At 42.3% G+C, this 18,766-nt stretch overlaps 1 protein-coding gene and 1 non-coding gene across 4 annotated transcripts in view; one reads left to right on the top strand and one right to left on the bottom strand.

The window, feature by feature from the left end:
* PALLD (palladin, cytoskeletal associated protein) overlaps positions 1 to 18,766 on the bottom strand; it is a 454,922-nt gene that overhangs the window by 418,185 nt on the left and 17,971 nt on the right. The gene's annotated exons all lie outside the window — the stretch shown is intronic.
* On the top strand, positions 9,584 to 9,655 carry TRNAE-UUC. Its single transcript has one exon. It is a non-coding gene; the product is annotated as a tRNA-Glu (tRNA).

Here is an 18,766-nt window from a genome sequence, read left to right as displayed (position 1 = left end):
TGGATGGTTTGGCTGCAGAGATTATTACCCTGGGCTGGATTTGACCTGGGAACTCAGGATTAAGATTTCATGAGCCCCCAGAGGGACAGGGATGATAACCAAGAGAAGCAGCGTGGCTCAGTGGAAAGAGCCCGGGCTTTGGAGTCAGAGGTTGTGGGTTCAAATCCCAGCTCCACCACTTGTCAGCTGTGTGACTTTGGGCAAGTCACTTAACTTCTCTGGGCTTCAGTTAGTTACCTCATCTGTAAAATGGGGATTAAGACTGTGAGCCCCATGTGGGACAACCTGATCACCTTGCATCCTCCCCAGTGCTTAGAACAATGCTATGCACATAGTAAGCGCTTAATAAATGTCATCATATTATATATATTATCCAATTCCTAACTGTGTATTCTTTCTCGGTGCTTAGTACTGCACACGATTAGCACATATATATTATTACTTATGAGTTTATTCATATCCATAATGTGATCATATCCATATCCTGAGAGCTCACCTCCTCCAAGAGGCCTTCCCAGACTGAGCCCCCTTTTTCCTCTCCTCCTCCCCACCCCCCGCCCTACCTCCTTCCCCTCCCCACAGCACCTGTATAGGTTTGTACAGATTTATTACTCTATTTATTTTACTTGTATACATCTACTATTCTATTTATTTTGTCAATGATGTGCATTTAGCTTTAATTCTGTTTGTTCTGATGACTTGACACCTGTCCATATGTTTTGTTTTGTTGTCTGTCTCCCCCTTCTAGACTGTGAGTCCACTGTTCGGTAGGGACCGTCTCTATATGTTGCCAACTTATACTTCCCAAGAGCTTAGTACAGTGCTCTGCACACAGTAAGCACTCAATAAATACGATTGATTGATTGATTGATTAGTACAGTGCTCTGCAAACAGTAAGCACTCAATAAATACGACTGAATGATTGAATCCATCCTCGACGCTGATGTATAAGTCAACCAGTTGAGTTTATTGAGCACTTACTGTGGGCTGAACACTGTACTAAGTGTTCGGGAGAATTCAATACAACAGAGTTGGCAGACACATTCCCAGCCCATGAGCTTAGAGATATTTTTATGTTTGCCTCCCTGCAAGAGTGTGAACTCCTCATGGTCAGGTAACATGTCATCTTTATTCTATACTTCCCAAGCACCTAAAACACCATACCACCCCAAAGGGGTGTTCAATAAATTGAACATTGCTCTCCGTCTTAATCTCCATTTTACAGATGAGAGAACTGAGGCACAGAGAAGTAAAGTGAGTTGCCCAAGGTCACACAGCAGAGAAGTGGCAGAGCTGGGTCTAGAACCCAGGTTCTCTGATTCCCAGGCCTGTGCTCTTTCCATTAGGCCACACTACATTTTTCCCCTGATTAAACTTGTGCAAGAGTGTTTCTTCAGTGGATGACTTCAGGATCTTGTGCCCCTTCAGAAACGGAATCTAGAAAGGTTTAGCTCCCAAGGGAAAAAATCTTCAGGGTCTGTGCGGCAGTAGGCACTCGAGCTAAACAAATTTATGAATAAACATAGTAAAGTAATTCCAAATGCCTATGACATCTCAAACTCAAATAGGCCAACGGCTAAGGAGACAATTAAAGGGACAGGATTTTTATGGCCAAACAACATTCCTGTTTCCTCTCCGGGTGAGGTTTTTCCAGATGGATTTTTTAATTTAAAATGCAGAAGCAAGAATAATGCAAGGACACAGAAGAGGATGAACAGAGAGGAAACTATGTACTTCTTCCCCTACGCATCGTTCCCATCTAAACCCTTCCTAAATGAATGGAATGAACTGCTTGAATCACTGAAGCGTAAGTAACCAGGAATAAACAGATCTTCATAAACACTGTAATGCTAGTGTACTGTGTTTTCCATGTGTGTGTGCTGTTTTTAAAGCTTATATTTGATTGAAGTGGGCTGAATTCAATAGTGGGGAGACAGTGCAATCAGCTTTGCCCTTGGGAGAGATGAGGCAAAGGTTCAGTCTCTAAGATGAGTTAATGATGGTACATAAAGAAGCTGCATGAAGCATTTATTGAGTGCTTATTATGTGTAGAGCACTGTAGTAAGCACTCGGGAGAGTACAATACAGTTGAATCAGTAGACACGTTCACTGCCCATAACGACCTTATGGTCTGCTGATTCTGTTCATTCATTCAATTATATTTATTGAGTGCTTACTGTGTGCAGAGCACTGTACTAAGCACTTAAATTCTAAGTGCTTAAATTACAATTCTGTTGTATCGTACTCTCCCAAGTGCTTAGTACAGTGCTCTTGGGGAGTCAAAGCCAAGTCCAAAGGCAATCCATGACAGGGAGAGAAAGGGGAGTGGGAGTGGGCAGGGCCCTGGCTGTAGAGAAACAGCATGGCATAGTGGATAGACTCTCGGCTTGGGAGTCAGAAGGTCATGGGTTCTAATCCCGGCTCTGCCACATGTCTGTTGTGTGACCTTGGACAAGTCACTTCACTTCTCTGTGCCTCAGTTACCTCATCTGTAAAATGGGGTTGAGACTGTGAGCCCCACGAGGGACAGGGACTGCGTCTAACCCGATTTGCTTGTATCCATCCCAGTGCTTAGTACAGTGTTTGGCACACAGCAAGCCCTTAACAAATACCTTAATCATTATTACGGCCAAATAATTTGCCCTAGGGTAGCCAGGGAGTGGTGATTCTAAGTTTAGAACTCAAAAACATTCTATTACTGAGTTTAGTTTTACTGAACTCCTGAGCATTGCACTCAATCATAATATGAGATGAGAATCTTTTTCAAACGCTTAGTACAGTGCTCTGCACATAGTAAGCGCTCAATAAATACGACTGATAAGTGGGGGCACTCTTCCCAAAAAGAGAAGGTGAACTTCTTGTCTTCCTTCTGGAAAAGCTTCAGGTTCTGGGATCAAGCACTGTCCTAAGCACTGGGGTAAACACAAATTAATCAGGTTGAACAGGGTCCCTATCCCACATGATGTTCACAGTCTAAGTAGGAGGGAAGACAGGTACTGGATATCCATTAAAGAGATGAGGAAACTGAGGCACAGAGAAGTGAAGTGACTTAGCCTAGGTCACACAGCAGGCAAATGGCAGAGCCGGGATTGGAACCCCGGGTCTCTGGCTCCCGACCTGTGCTCTTTCCACTACCTAAGCTGTTTCTGGGGGATTATAAGCCCCATTTTATGGATGAGGGAAACTGTGGCCTAGAGAAGTTTAGTGACTTATCCAAGATCACTCAGCAGGCCAGGGGTGGAGCTACTAGAATTAGAACCCAAGTTTCCTGACTTCTACTTGCAAGGTCTGTCTTTAGGACTTCACTGCCTAGACAATCTGTAAAGAGCCCTGTTGGCTTTCTTCGCTCATCCTGCTCCATTCATTCAGGTGTATTTATTGAGCACTTACTGTGTGCAGAGCACTGCTCCATACCACTCCTTTCTACCATCAACTAGGAAAAGAAGGTGGAAAAAACCACTTTATTCTTGAAACATCATTCTCAATCACGCATGAAAGGACTTCAAAACTGTTCACTCACTGAGCTTTCCCATCAGCCACCCAGTGACGTGCTTACCGCTATGGGCCCAGGATCAATCAATCAGTGGTATTTATTAAGCACTTTCTTTGTATGTGCAGGGCACTGCACTAAGCACTTAGGAGACTAAACTACAACAGAGGTGGTAAGCACATTCCCTATCCATAAAGAGTTCACAGTTCCATACACATGGAGGATTTCAACCCTTCTGTTTCAGTTGGAGAAGCAGCGTGGCTCAGTGGAAAGAGCCCGGGCTTTGGAGTCAGAGATCATGGGTTCAAATCCCAGCACCGCCAATTGTCAGCTGTGTGACTTTGGGCAAGTCACTTAACTTCTCTGTGCCTGTTACCTCATTTGTAAAATGGGGATTAAGACAGTGAGCCCCCCATGGGACAACCTGATCACCTTGTAACCCCCCCAGTGCTTTGCGCATAGTAAGTGCTTAATAAATGCCATTATTATTAATAAACCAAGAGGATTTTTTGCACATTTACTCTGGGTAGAGCACTGTAGTGAATGCTTTCAAGAGTGCAATAGAGTTAGTAGGAGTGAATCCCTGACCTCAGGAAGCCCACAGTCTAGCTAGGAGATGTCCAGATCTAAATTCACAGCATGGGGGTAAAACCGATCTTGACCATTTTCATGCAAGAGCAGAGTCCAAATTTGACCCATTTCCCCCAGTCAAGATGGGTTTGGGATGCAGAACCATAATAATGATGCTGGTTTTCGAGGAAGCTGATTTGACTCACCCCCAAAACTTGGCTTTGTGCCCTTCATTCAACCAACCCAGAGCCTCACAGCGTTGTTAAGATCACGTCTTCTCCAAGAGGCCTTCCCAGTTGAGGCCTCTTTTCCCTGGCACCCTCTCCCTTTTGCATCATCTATGCAACTGGATTTTGTTGTGTGACTAGATGCAAATATCCTTTGGGCATTTGTTATTCAACTCACTTTCAGCATCTATGTACTTTTCTACAAAGTATGCATTCGTATTAATATCTGTCTCCCCCTCTAGACTTAAAGTGTATTATTGGCTGGGAACATGTCTATCAACTCTGTGGCATTGTACTCTTCCAAGCGCTTAGTTAAGTGCTCTGTACACAATAAGTGCAGTAAATACCACTGATTGCTTACTCTATGCCATTGACTGACTGATTAATGAGTGTGGAGAGGGGTAGGGATGCTTTAAGTCCACAAGTCTCAGAGGGTCTCTATTCTCATTTTTTTATGGTATTAAGCACTTACAACTAATAATAATAATGGCATTTGTTAAGCGCTTACTATGTGCAGAGCACTGTTCTAAGTGCTGTGGGGGGGATACAAGGTGATCAAGTTGTCCCACGTGGGGCTCACAGTCTTAATCCCCATTTTACAGATGAGGTAACAGACTCAGAGAAGTTAAGTGACTTGCCCAAGGTCACCCAGCAGACATGTGGTGGAGCTGGGATTCAAACCCATGACCTCTGACTCCAAAGCCCATGCTCTTTCCACTGAGCCACGCTGCTTCTCTAAGCACTGGGCTGGTTAAAAGATAATCATATTAGACACAGTCCATGGCCCACATGAGGCCCAGAGTCTTAATCCCCATTTTACAGATGAGGTAACTAAGGCATAGAAATGTTAAGTGACTTGCCCAAGGTCACACAACAGGCAAGTGACAGGACCAGGATTAAAACTTCATTTATAGTCCAGTGAGCTGACTGGAATCTGTCTATGAATCCTTGGTGCCCCAGTTGCCTTGGGTGAAATCTATAAAATACACACACACACACACACACACACACACACACACCCACACACACACAAACACGAAGAGGGTGATCACACTCAAAATGATCACACTCAAAACAGTTTGAGCGCCTACCATTTGTAATTTCTTTATATTACTGTCTATCTCTCCCACTAGACTGTGTTGTGGGCAGGGCATGAGTCTGGTTTTTTTTAACAGCATTTATTAAGCACTTACTACGTGCAAAGCACTGTTCTAAGCGCTGCGGAAGTTACAAGGTGAACAGATTGTCCCACGCGGGGCTCACAGTCTTAATCCCCATTTTACAGAGGAGGTAACTGAGGCACAGAGAAGTTAAATGGCTTGCCCAAGGTCACACAGCTGACAAGTGGTGGAGCTGGGATTCGAACCCGTGACCTCTGACTCCCAAGCCCGTGCTCTTTCCATTGAGCCACACTGCTTCCCCTAAGTTTGTTATATTGTACTCTCCCAAGTGCTTTGTACAGTGCTCTGCACACAGTAAGCGCACAATAAATACAATTAACTGACTGTCTCTATATGCTGCCAATTTGTACTTCCCAAGCGCTTAGTCCAGTGCTCTGCACACAGTAAGTGCTCAATAAATACGATTGATGATGATGATGATGATGTTTTACTACAATATAATATCAAGTTACAGTCTGTGGCTCTTTCATACAGCACAAGGCAAAGCTGGGTGTTTTAAGATGGAATGGAGTTGGGTAGAACCCTGACCATTCTTAATGAAGGTATGCCAAAGAACACGTGAATAAAGTAGAGAGAAATTCTGCAAGTGATAATAAAACAAACATATTAATCCACAGAATTCTGAAGCTTTCTGATCTTTTCAGTTTGCCCATGATTTATAATAATAATAATAATAATTGGCATTTATTAAGCGCTTACTATGTGCAAAGCACTGTTCTAAGCACTGGGGAGGAAACAGGGTGATCAGGTTGTCCCACGTGGGGCTCACAATCTTAATCCCCATTTTACAGACGAGGTAACTGAGGCCCAGAGAAGTTAAGTGACTTGCCCCAGATCACACAGCAGACATGTGGCGGAGTCGGGATTCGAACCCATGACCTCTGACTCCAAAGCCCGTGCTCTTTCCACTGAGCCACGCTGCTTCTCTATCTTTTCAATAAGAATGTAAAAGAAAAAAGCCTTTTGGAAGAGTAAAATTGAGAAGAAATGAAATACTGTCAAGCCACCAGCTGCTAATTTTAGAGCATTGTTTGTAGCATATTTTAAATAGGGATTCTTGAGAGAAGGAGGAGGAGGAGGTGGAGGAGGAGGATGGGGACCTTATTCCACAACAAGGATTTCAGTGCCCTGGCTAAAGTGGTGGGCAAATTCAAGTGCTTTTAAGAAGATAGTTTGATGATTGCATGGTTTTCTTCACCCAGTGGGGAGGCCAACTTAATCATATTATCCTGGTTTTAAATCCAAGAAACCTACATGGCAACGTGACCGTCAAGAGAAACCATCTTAAGTCCTATTTTAAGCTTGAATAAAACTGCTCTTCTTATTTTATGTTGGGGCCCAGCAGCTCTCTTCCAAGAGGAACACTAGCAGAAGACAGCATTGGATTTATTCCCAATGCTCACCATATCCATTGGAGCCCTCAGTGTGCAAAACTGAGAGCAGGAAGAAGAGACTGGAGGGGAAGAAGTTCTTCTCAAGGGATCAGAGCACTAGTTGGGAAACTTCTGGGGAAATAGGACCCCTCCATTTCATCCCAAATCTTTGGAAAAGTTTTGGGGATTTGAGGGTAGGGGGGATTTGAGGGATTTATTGAGAGAAGTGGGTAAACAAAACAAAGTCATCTGCATTGTGTTGAATTCGGAATTGCATTTAAAAGTCTGTCAAATCTCTGGGATTAACAGGGTAAAGAGCTTATTTACAAACGAAAGCCTTGCCAGTAAATCAACCTCAAAATCCCTCTTGTAATGAAATGGTTCTGACTCTCACATGATGGTTTACTATCCTCTGAGCTTTACATTATTTTAAACAGAAATTGGAAGAGAAGTTCCAGTTTCTCATATCTCCGTCTGTCAGCTGAGGGTATATTTTCTTTCTCACTTTTATTTAACCAAGCATTTCTATAAACTCTAAATCCCTAATTTTCTGTTAGTCACTAGTTATGTGGCATCCAAGCAGCTCACTTTTTCAGTGTACCTTCTTCTCGACAACTCCACCTATGACCGCCCTGGTTCTCACCCTTCCCCATTAAATCCACCAGACAACAGCTAACCCCATCTTCAAAACCCTTCCTGTAATCTTTCCTCCTCCAGGAAGGTTTCCTTGATGACTTTTCTTTCTCCTCAGATCTCACTTCCTACTATCATCTCATCTTCATCCCAAATTTATCATCGGAGAAGCAGCGTGGTTCAGTGGAAAGAGCACGGGCTCTGGAGTCAGAGGTCATGGGTTCAAATCCCAGCTCTGCCACTTGTCAGCTGTGTGACTCTGGGCAAGTCACTTAACTTCTCTGTGCCTGTTACCTCATCTGTAAAATGGGGATTAAGACTGTGAGCCCCATGTGGGACAACCTGATCACCTTGTAACCTCCCCAGCGCTTAAAACAGTGCTTTGCACATAGTAAGCGCTTCCCTTCTAGACTGTGAGCCCACTGTTGGGTAGGGACCCATCTCTTTATGTTGCCAACTTGTACTTCCCAAGCACTTAGTACAGTGCTCTGCACACAGTAAGTGCTCAATAAATACGACTGACTGAATGAATGAATGAATTCCATCATTATTATTATTATCTCATGACCTTTACACCACCTTAGCCATTGTGTACTCACTAATTCTTGTTGCACTTTATACATACTCTGATACACTCTATTTGAGCCCTTGTGTTTCTTATTGGTAAATTATTTTATGTCCTTCTCCCCAGCTAAATTGCCCACTAATTCTAAATCCAAATAAAATGTGAAGAAAAAAGTAATTCAGTAGTATTGATTTTGCCTCTGTTCTTTATCACCTCTCCCCTTCTTCAGTGGTATTTACTGAGCATTTACGGTGTGCAGAGAGCACTGCACTAAACACTTGTAAGAAAACAGTACCATAGAGTTGGTAGACACATTCCCTTCCCACATGTGCTTACACCTCTCCAACTACTCCCTCTGAAAGAATTCTATTTGACTGCCCAGACCCTGATCAACCACAAAAATAACTTTAAGTACAGTACCTTGGAATAGGCTGAAAAACAGAATTATTGAAAGGCAGTGGCAGGATGGTCTAGTGGAAAATACCTGCTATTGGGAGCCATGAGACTGAGGTTCTAGTTTTAAGGCTTTCAGTGACCTGCTTCGAGACTTTGGGTAAGTTACTAAACTCCTCTGGGCTTCAGTTTGCTCATGTGTAAATTGGGGATAAAATATCTTCTCTCCAAACTCTTACATCGTGAGCCCTATGAGAAACAGGGACCATATCTAATCTGATTGCTTTGTTTCTAGCCCCAACACGCAGCACTGTGCTTGTCTCCTGTAAACACTTAGTACCATAATAACAAAGTTATCAAACTTGAGTGAATTGCTGGTAGGTGGCAAAGGTGGCCATCAGCCATGCCTCCTTCATGATTGGCAACCCTAAACCTATTTGAGCCTGATGTGGATTGCATTTTTATTTGCCACTTCTACTCTCTCCTAAAGTATACAGTTTTTTTAATGGTATTTGCTAAATGCTTACTTTGTGCCAGGGACAGTTCTAATCACTGGGATACTTACAAGGTAATTAGATTGGGCACATCCCAAGTCTCACATGGGGCTCACAGTCTTAATCCCCATTTCACAGATGAGGAAACTGAAGCACAGAGAAGTGACTTACCCAAAGTCACACACAGAGGACAAGTGGCAGAACCAAGACTAGAACTCAGTTCCTTCTGACACCCAGGCCTGTGCTGTACCCACTAGCCAACACTGCTTCCCATAATTGTGAACCATTTCTAGATTCAGGCTAAGCACAGCCCTCTCTTAACATTAGTTTAATTTTTCACAACTCCATAGCAGAATAATAATAATAATAATAAAGGTATTTGTTAAGTGCTTACTATGTGCCCTACTGAGAGCTCATCTCCTCCAGGAGGTCTTCCAGACTGAGCCCCCTATTTTCCTCTGCTCCTTCTCCCCATCACCCCTACTCAATCAATCGTATTTATTGAGCGCTTACTATGTGCAGAGCACTGTACTAAGCGCTTAGCACTGTACTCCCTCCCTCAGCTCTACCCCCTTCCCCTCCCCACAGCACTTGTGTATATTTGTACATATTTATTACTCTATTTTATTAATGATGTGTATTTATTCTTCTTGGCTTTCCCATATGGTCTAGTGGTTAGGATTCCTCGTTTTCACCCAGGTGGCCCAGGTTCGACTCCCGGTATGGGAAGATGGCTCCTTTTCATTTTTGAGAAGCAGCGTTGCTCAGTGGAAAGAGCGCAGGCTTTGGAGTCAGAGGTCATGGGTTCAAATCCCCGCTCCGCCAATTGTCAGCTGTGTGACTTTGGGCAAGTCACTTAAATTCTCTGGGCCTCAGTTCCCTCATCTGTAAAATGGGGATTAAGACTGTGAGTCCCCCGTGGGACAACTGGATCACTTTGTAACCTCCCCAGTGCTCAGAACAGTGCTTTGCTCATAGTAAGCACTTAATAAATGGCATCATTATTATTAATATCCATAATTCTATTCATCTATTTTGATGGTATTGACGCCTGTCTGCTTGTTTTGTTGTCTGTCTCCCCCTTCTAGACTGTGAGCCCATTGGTGGGTAGGGATAGTCTCTATCTGTTGCCGAATTGTACTTCCCAAGCACTTAGTGCAGTGCTCTGCACACAGTAAGCTCTCAATAAATACAATTGAATGAATGAACGAATGCCAAGCATTGTTCTATGTGCTGGGGTAGATAAAAGGTAATCAGGCTGGATTGGCCACATGGGGCTCACAGTCTTAATCCCCATTTTACAGAGGAGGTAACTGAGGCACAGAGAAGCGACTTGCCCAAAGTCACACAGCTGCCAAGTGGCAGAGCCGGAATTAAAACCCACATTCTTCTGACTCCAAGGCCTGTGTTCTATTTATCTAAGACAGATCCGTAACTTCCCTCAGGGAATGTCTAAGTGTTGAGTACCTCCTTCCCTTCCCCACAGCACCTGTATATATGTATATATGTTTGTACATATTTATTACTCTATTTATTTATTTTACTTGTACATATCTATTCTATTTATTTTACTTTGTTAGTATGTTTGGTTTTATTCTCTGTCTCCCCCCTTTAGACTGTGAGCCCACTGTTGGGTAGGGACTGTCTCTATATGTTGCCAACTTTCATTTCCCAAGTGCTTAGTACAGTGCTCTGCACACAGTAAGCGCTCAATAAATACGATTGATTGATTGATTGATTGAGTAGCCAGTCAGTCTGGAACGTTCCTGAAGGACACGGGAGCCTTACAATCAATCAATCATACTTATTGAGCGCTTACTGTGTGCAGAGCACTGGACTAAGCGCTTGGGAAGTACAAGTTGGCAACATAGAGAGACAGTCCCTACCCAACAGTGGGTTCACAGTCTAAAAGGGGGAGACAGAGAACAAAACCAAACATACTAACAAAATAAAATAAATAGAATAGATATGTACAAGTAAAATAAATAGAGTAATAAATATGTACAAACATATATACATATATACAGGTGCTGTGGGGAAGGGAAGGAGGTAAGATGGGGGGGATGGAGAGGGGGACGAGGGGGAGAGGAAGGAAGGGGCTCAGTCTTGTACACAAGAGCCGTGTACAAGAGATCGTAACCTAGATACCGCTAGGGTCCGAGCCATAGAGCTCCTCCCGTGCCTCAAGTGGTCCCTGCCATCCTGATCGGGATGCATCTAATGTAGACCATCAACCCCTCCATTTGATACAGGAGTCATCTCCACGGGAAGCCTGGCTTTTTGACTTTTCTGAGTGGTGGTGCTTTTGCGTGGGCAGATGGAGAAGAATACCTCATCGAACAGACCGGGTTGACTCAGTCGCATGTAGGTCAGAATGTTTTTCAATAACTACCTTATTTGGCTTTCTTACTTTGCATTAAAACTGTCAGAACTTCTTCTCATCCGCAGTTAAGCAAGGATTTACATCTGAGCGCCTCCAAATACGAACGAAGCAAGTGAAAACAAGCTCTGTTTTGGTATCATCATCTCTTGTGTGTTAAAACTGGGATGAGATCCAAGAATATAAATTACCATTCATCGAGTTTCTAGAAATGTTACGCTCTCTTGAAGGGGGAATAGAGGAAAATTTATTACTGTAGTTGCCACTTTAATGTTTAGCTTACAACAGGGATAAATTAGGGACACGTGAATTGATTTGAAGAGCATAACCTCCTTCCTCCAATGAACCTTCACCTATTTAAAAGTTCTAAAAGATTTGGTTACATTCCCCCCCCTCCCCTTCTTTGTCTGCCTTTGTACATCTGAGTTTGGGCCAGGGCTAGACAGTCTGCGGCTCTTGCGAAAAACTATGTTCCCACAAGATGGCCAGCCAAATTCTACAGACTCAAGATGTTCGGAGAGTTTGGAGGAGCAACAGAATTTTGGACATGTAATCTGACACAAACCTACGTGCCAAACCTGGAGTGTCTCATTATTAAGACAGAGAAGATTCGATATAAAGAATTTCTGTTCGGTGAATAGACATGCGATAATTACAGAGCCTATTCACTGAAACTCAATTTGAGGTACCAAAGTGCTGCATGTCAGTTTATTAAGCATTACTGCTAAGCAACCTGCTCCAATACAAAAGAGGAACAGGAAACTAATTAATCCAACCACTGAACTGTTGAGTAACAATGTTGAGTAACAATGCAATAACGCTAATTGCTCCAAACATTTAAAAAAAATGTTTTCACAATAAAGTACTAATGTCTTAACATACTTACTGCTTTTCGGAATGGATAAAGGAACAAGACTTCCCAAGCGCTTAGTACAGTGCTCTGCACACAGTAAGTGCTCAATAAATACGATTGAATGAATGAATGAATGAATGAATGAACAAGAGCCAGGTGGGGTCCTGGTTTTTGTCTTGAAATTTTCCTACTCCTGGTCAAACTCTCTGGGTTGTAAATATTTTTTTGTTGGCCTCCAGCAGGAGAATGTATGCTTCTTGTGGGTAGGGAATGTTTCCAATGCTTCAGTTGTACTCTCCCAGGCATTTAATAAGTGTTATGCGCTCAGTGAAAATACCAGTATTACAAGCCTGGGTCTTAACACTGTGTATGTGTTTAGCCTTCTTTTTGCTAATTTTGAGATCTCTTTCTTAAAACAGTAAAGGGAATGATTTTATTTAATACATCGTAAACCAGGCTCTCTGCCTATTTGAAGCAGTGTGTGACCAGAGAAGCAGCATGGCATAGTGGATAGACTCTCAGCTTGGGAGTCAGAAGGTCATGGGTTCTAATCCCAGCTCTGCCACCTGTCTGTTGTGTGACCTTGGACAAGTCACCTCACTTCTCTGTGCCTCAGTTACCTCATCTGTAAAATAGGGTTGAGACTGTGAGCCCCACGAGGGACAGGGACTGTATCTAACCCGATTTGCTTGTATCCATCCCAGTGCTTAGTACAGTGTTTGGCATATAGTAAGCCCTTAACAAATACCTTAATCATTATTATGGCCAAATACTTTGCCCTAGGGTACCCAGGGAGTGGTGATTCTAAGTTTAGAACTCAAAAACATTCTATTACTGAGTTTAGTTTTACTGAACTCCTGAGCATTGCACTCAATCGTAATATGATATGAGAATTGTTTTTTTTTAAATAGTATTTGTTAAGCACTTACTATGTGTCAGGCATTGTACTGAGCACTGGGGTAGATGCACGGAGAAGCAGCGTGACTCAGTGGAAAGAGCAGGGGCTTTGGAGTCAGAGGTCATGGGTTCAAATCCCAGCTCCACCAACTGTAAGCTGTGTGACTTTGGGCAAGTAACTTAACTTCTCTGGGCCTGAGTTATCTCATCTGGAAAATGGGTATTAAAACTGTGAGCCCCCCGTGAGACAACCTGATCACCTTGTAACCTCCCCAGCGCTTAGAACAGTGCTTTGCACATACTATTATTATTATTATTATACAAGCTGATCAGGTTGGACATAGTCCATGTCTCACATGGGGCTCACAGTCTCAATCCCCATTTTACAGATGAGGAAATAGGACATAGGAAAGTTAAATGACTTGGCCGAGGTCACACAGCAGACAGGAATCCTCACCCTCTATAAACTTCCAATGGCAGAAAGTCATTCATATATTTACTCTTTTGAAAAATGAATGTTTTTATCCCTTTCTTTCCCTCCCTTTTCTCCCTCTTAATTTAGTAGAATCAATGTATCAAACATGGCCTAGTGGAAAGAGCACGGGCCTGTGAGCCTGAGGATCTCGATTCTAATCCTCACTCTGCCAGTTGCTTGCTGTGTGACCTTGTGCAAGTCACTTAACTTTCCGGTGCCTACGTTCTCCTGTTCTCCTTCCTACTTAGACTCTAAGCCCCATGCAGGACAGGGACTATATCCAACTTAATTAACCCACACCTACTCCAGTGCTTAGAACAGATTTTGACACATAGTAAGTGCTTAACAAATACCATAAAAAATGTGCAGATCACATGTGAGAGGAGGATGGAGACAGCTAAGCTAAAGATATTTTGAGAGGTGGGTAACATCATTTGGCCTGTCTAGTCTGAGTAGATTCTGCTAACTATGCAATATGCTGCCTTATTTTCAGGCAACCGATAGCAACCTCCAAAGATTTCATTCAATCGTATTTATTAAGTGCTTACTGTGTGCAGAGCACTGTACTAAGCGCTGGGGAAGTACAATTTGGCAACATATAGAGACGGTCCCTACCCAACAACGGGTTCACAGTCTAGAAGGGGGAGACAGACAACAAAACATGTAGACAGGTGTCAAAATCATCAGAATGAATAGAATTAAAGCTATGTGCACATCATTATACTCACAGAGCACCTGCACAGGCAATACAAACAAGGCCACACATCTCTAACCAGATCGTGCAATGATAAAGCAGTTAATCTGGGAAGGGGTCAACTTCCCGACTACTATACGCTACTTTCTAAACGCTCATCGTCGCTCAGTTGATGTGGAAGTCACGGAGACAGAAATTCATTTTGAAACTTCAGGTTCAAGTGTTAAATTTAGAAGAAATAATTTTAGAATCTAGGAGAACCTGAATACCTGGCTAGCTACCTTAGGAATGTAGCTTCTAAATCAGGAGAACTCCAGGCAAAGTTATATCATAGAATGGAAAGACTGTATATAAAACCAAATCATATAAATTGATTTCTCCTCTGTACATCTCACCCCTACAAAAAAAGATCCGATCTGCCCAAATCTTCCTTCTAATCTCCACCCCTCCAACAGCTTTGTGTGTGCAAGTTTAATCAATTCAATAATACTTGAGTTCCTTGTGCAAAGCACTGTACTAAGTGCTTGGGAGAGTACATTATTGGTAGAAGGCACCATCCCAGCCTACGAGGAACCTACATCTAATGGGGAGACAGACCGCCACTCTTCCCACCTCCAAAGCATTATTAAAATCATATCTACTACAAGAAGCCTACCCTGATTAAACCCTCATTTCCTCTACTCATCTCCCTTCCTATACACTTGGATCTGTACCCTCTAAGCACTTGATAGTCACACCATACTCAGTCCAGAGCACTTATCTGGACTTAACTGTAATTTATTTTTATGTCTGACTCCTCCTCTAGTTTGTACACTCCTTGTGAGCAGAAAACATGTCTACCAGCTCTCTTGCTATTCTCCCAAGTGCTTAGTACATTACTCTACACATATTAAGCTCTCAATAAATACCACTGATTGCTGGATATAAAATATTTTGCAAAAGTGCTCAAATGGTAGAATATATAAATTGAACTGTACTAAAATGTGACAAGGGTTTGTTAATAACAATAATGGCATTTGTTAAGTGCTTACTATGTGCAAAGCACTGTTCTAAGTGCTGGGGAGGATACAAGGTGATCAGGTTGTCCCACATGGGGCTCGCAGTCTTAATCCACATTTTACAGATGAGGTAACTGAAGCACAGAGAAGTTAAGTGACATGCCCAAAGTCACAGAGCTGACAAGCGGCAGAGCTGGGATTTGAACCCGTGACCTCTGACTCCCAAGCCCAGGCTCTTTCCATTGAGCCACACTGCTTCTCTAATGAAAATGTCAAGGGACGGAAAATAATTGAAAGAAAGGGACTCAACACCTGATTCTACTTTCCAGTTATTGAATGTTATTAAAGAAACTTTACCTGGAATTGCAGACATTCTTCCATTTAATTGTCGATATGATTTTTCCATGAGATTTGAGAAGTCATTAAAATTTCCAAAGGGTTTCTTGCCTTATGCTGTCGAGTCATTTCTGACCCATAGCAACGCCATGGGTGCATCTCCCCCTGAATGCTCCATCTCCATCTGCAATCGTTCTGGTAGTGTATCCATAGAGTTTTCTTAGTAAAAATACAGAAGTAGTTTACCATTGCCTTCTTGCATGCAGTTAACTGGAGTCTCAGCCCTCAACTCTCTCCCATGACACTACTGCCCAGCACAGGTGAGTTTTGACATAGCAATCAATCAATCAATCAATCGTATTTATTGAGTACTTACTGTGTACAGAGCACTGTACTAAGCGCTTGGGAAGTACAAGTTGGCAACATATAGAGACAGTCCTGCCTTCCACTGGTTAGCCACTAGCCAAGGTAGGAATGGAATGGATATGCCTCTGCTTGACTCTCCCTCCATTAGCCGAGAATGGTAGAGTACTAGAAACTCTCCACGTGCGATCGTGAACCACTTCGTGAGATTGAAAACCACCTCTTTCACAAATTGGGTTCATAATCTAGTTTACAGATGAGAAAAGTGAGGCCCCGAAACATGAAGTGACTTGCCCAAGGTCACACAGTTGGCCCAAGGCAAAATTAGGACTCAAACCCAGGTCTTCTGATTCCAGTCCCAAGCTCTTTCCAAGTGGCCAAACCAATCAAATAATCTTTTGCAGCAGGGAGCTCTACTCCCCTGTGTGCTCATTTCGTAATTCCAAAACTATCTCTAAAGAGAGCAATGAGAACTTCAGAATTAATCAATCATTGGTATTTATTGAGCACTTACTCTGTGCAGGGCACTATACTAAGGGCTTGGGAGAGTACAACAGAATTATCTGTCTCCCGCTTCTAGACTGTGAGCCTGTTTTTGGGTAGGGACCATCTTTATATGTTGCCAACCTGTACTTCCCAAGCGTTTAGTACAGTGCTCTGCACACAGTAAGTGCTCAATAAATACGATTGAATGAATGAATGAATTAGCAGACACATTGCCTGTTTATAGCGGGCTTAATGTCTAGAGGGGGAGACATATGTTAATATGGAAAATAATTTATAATATATAATTTAAGGATATATTAATATATCTTAATATCTATATGTCTTATATAGATATATCTATATAGATATTATACTAAGCACGTGGGAGAGTGTAATATAACAATATTACAGACACATTCCCTATTATATTGTAGGGATATATATTATATCAATATTATAGACATATCTCTCTCTATATATCTATATCTTATATATCTATATATCTTATATATCTATATATTAATATATCCCACCCCCATGGGGGTGGGACTGGAGCGAATATAAGGTGACAAAACCTGGTTAGAATGGAGCCGAAGAAATGAAGCAGGGAAATTTGATTTCGTTTCAGTTCCGGGAAGCAAATATGAGAAATCACACTAAACCCCATACGTCTTATTTGATTAAAGAAGTCCAGCCCTCTCTTCAGGTCAGTCTTTTAGAAACAGGATCTGGAGGATAATGTGTGACAGTAAATCTGATCTGCCTGTTCAGGGTTTTCTCAGGTAGACAACTCTTGACCTAGTCAGCAATTTAGCCAGTTAGCTATTTCCTCCAAATGGGGGGCTAGAAGTGACTTTGATAAACAGGTTTGGTCAGTGAAAAGGTTGAAAGTAATGACGGATTTGAGACTTTATACTTTGGTTTTATTCAATTGTGGTATTTGTTAAGTGCAGATTACGTGCCATGCACTGTTCTGAGCACTGGGAAATACCATTATATATTCTGATGGTATTGATGCCTCTCTACTTGTTTTGTTTTGTTGTCCGTCTCCCCCTTCTAGATGGTTAGCCCGTTGTTGGGTAGGGACCGTCTCTATCTGTTTCCAATTTGTACTTCCCAAGCGCTTAGTACACTGCTCTGCACACAGTAAGCGCTCAATAAATACAATTGAATGAATGAATAAGGTAATTAGGTCAGACACAGTCCCTGTCTTATTATCTTTACTAATTTTATTCCTTTCATTATCAGAAATATTCAGTGAGTGCCTGGAGACAGAGGACTGTATTGGCTCTTAGAAAAAGAAAGCGGAAGAGATAAGGTCCTCCTTCTTGAAGAATTTACAATTGAGTAGGGGTTGAGGAGAGGTACATACATATTTATTACTCTATTTATTTATTTATTTATTTATTCTACTTGTACATTTCTATCCTATTTATTTTATTTTGTTGGTATGTTTGGTTCTGTTCTCTGTCTCCCCCTTTTAGACTGTGAGCCCACTGTTGGGTAGGGACTGTCTCTACGTGTTGCCAATTTGTACTTCCCAAGCGCTTAGTACAGTGCTCTGCACATAGTAAGTGCTCAATAAATACGATTGATTGATTGATTGATTGATCCAAACTACCACATATAATAATTATGGTATTTGTTAAGTGCTTACTATGTGCCGAGCACTGTTCTAAGCGCTGAGGTAGATACAAGATAATCAGATTGTCCCATGTGGGGCTCACAGTCTTAATCCCCGTTTTACAGATGAGGTAACAGGCACAGAAAAGTTAAGTGATTAATAAATAGTGAGGGATTAATTAGGGATTACCTCTTGGAGGAGGTGACTTTTCAAGAGGGCTTTGAAGGGAAGCAAGTTCTTGGAATGGGTAAAGATGATGCAGTGAGTTGGATGAGGTAACTGAGGCACAGAAAAGTTAAGTGATCTGTCCAAGGTCACACAGCAGACAAGTGGTGGAACGGGGATTAGAACCCACGTCCTCTGACTCCCAAGCCCGGGCTCTTTCCACTAAGCCACGCTGCTTCTCTATGTCATTGGTGAAACAGAAACAGCAATAGTACAAATGATAAAAAACAAACAGACAATTAAATAAGCAAATACATGACAGTTACTGTGGTTTAGGAGATGAAATGAACGTAACAGTGAGGGATTAATCAGGGATTACCTCTTGAAGGAGGTGACTTTTCAAGAGGGTTTGAAAGGAAGCAAGTTCTTGGAATAGGTAAAGAGGATGCAGTGAGTTGGATATGAGAGTTCTGCGTGAGTGGATGGTGCGGAGTGTGAGTTGGGATATATGGGAAGAGAGCAAAAGAAAGGAGATTGGTTGAGTGCTTAAGTGTTCAGTACATAGTAAG

Source organism: Tachyglossus aculeatus, chromosome 12 (assembly GCF_015852505.1).
Source record: "Tachyglossus aculeatus isolate mTacAcu1 chromosome 12, mTacAcu1.pri, whole genome shotgun sequence".
Taxonomy (NCBI): Eukaryota; Metazoa; Chordata; class Mammalia; order Monotremata; family Tachyglossidae; genus Tachyglossus; species Tachyglossus aculeatus.
This window is presented reverse-complemented; position numbering and strand designations above follow the sequence as displayed.